Below are 1700 nucleotides of genomic sequence, written 5' to 3'. Positions count from 1 at the left end.
ATAAGTCTTCAAATATGATGGCCTATCACTTGACAAAGGCAGCACTCTAACAATTTTCGGAGTAAATATGGCCACAACTTTATTCTGATGAGTTAGTTTTCAAATCTGTAGCATATTTCGACAAATTACGTTTCTGATCACAACTTTCTCTACTAAAAGTAATTTTCTGGTTTTTCCATCTTTTTATCTCCTCTTAAATGGTTCTCTGGCAGCTAGAAGATCGAATAATAATAAAATTAATTAATATGATATTTATATATATGAAAATTTTCAATATTCTCTAAGAGAAAAATGAAATACCTTATTTTTTTATTTTTTTTATAACAAATATTTGAACCCAAATCACGATTTTGCCTAACAAATATTTGATAAAAAAATTACTTTTTAACATGTTTTACCAAGATAATACTAGACATTCCAATACATTTTCTTAAATTCATTTTCCTAAATGATCTGGTCCATTCAATAAATAAATATATTTATATTATTTTATTTTTTTCTTAAATAAATGTAGAGTCCAAATCATTTGGGAAAAGGTGTTAGGATGCTTAGCAGTCCTCGTTTTACCAAACACCTTTACAATTTAAAAAAAAATAGCAATTTAAAAAACGTAATTTTTAAAATTGTACTTATTGAAATTGTAACCCCAAACAAACCCTTAGTCAAATCTTGATTTTTTCATATAAAAAAAGAAAAAACAAAACAAAACAAGAGTTAAAGCCCCTTGATCTCTCTCATTTGATTCAACAATGGAATTAAAGTGATAAGTAATTACTTTAAAAAAAAAAAAGTGATAAGTAATTGATAAGCAAGATGAGTTATAGGTAGGTGCCTAGGTGGTAGGGGCACCTATTAAATTATGATGAATAACTTATCTGATAAGTATATTCGGCATAAGCACTTAAAAAAAACCCCCATAACTCACGCTTATCCACACAAATTAAATATATTAAATTAGTGCATTGTTTTCCATGCATCTCAGTATCTCAGCTCCAACCGACCGCTTTTCTTTCATAATCACATAGGCCGCCTATATCTTAACCAAAAAAAAAAAAAAAAAAAAAGCTCCAGGAATCTCTTACTGTCGGCGGGGAGTGGGAAGGAATATGCCGTAAAAAGTCTTTTTGGCTGTCTGAAATTATCATATTCAACATGTTTCTTTTTCAAATTATTAACGGTACTATTATTGTTAGGGCATCAATTAAAGCCGTTTGACATTTAATTTGCATATTTTCAGTTTTTTTTTTTTTTTTTTTTTTTTTACAAATTTATTATTGAATATGTAAAATTTACACATAAATCTCACAAATTTTACAAATAACCCGTTATATGAAAAATTTAACAAACTATTTTTTATCATATTTTTCGAGATAAAATAGGTGAGACATTGAAAAAGTAATTAAGATTTTTTTTTTGGTAATTAAGACTTTGAAAAAGTAATTAAGATGGGTTGCACTTTTCCATGGCCAATGCATATAAATGTTGGTGGTCCTTTATAATGACATTTCGTGTACGTTAAACTTTAGCCTCATGAGTTTGTTGGATCATTGTCGTTTCTTGCCAATACCAAGAAAAGTGTAACTTACCAACAATCTCTCACTTTTACTTTTCTTTTCTTTTTTTGTCACTTTACTCTATGTGACATAGAGGAAATTGATGTGATCAATCTTTGAAAAGTTTTTTTTTTTTTTTTTTTTTTT

This window comes from Corylus avellana, chromosome ca3, assembly GCF_901000735.1.
Source record: "Corylus avellana chromosome ca3, CavTom2PMs-1.0".
Taxonomy (NCBI): Eukaryota; Viridiplantae; Streptophyta; class Magnoliopsida; order Fagales; family Betulaceae; genus Corylus; species Corylus avellana.
The sequence above is the reverse complement of the archived record's forward strand: the minus strand, read 5'-3'. Positions refer to the sequence as shown.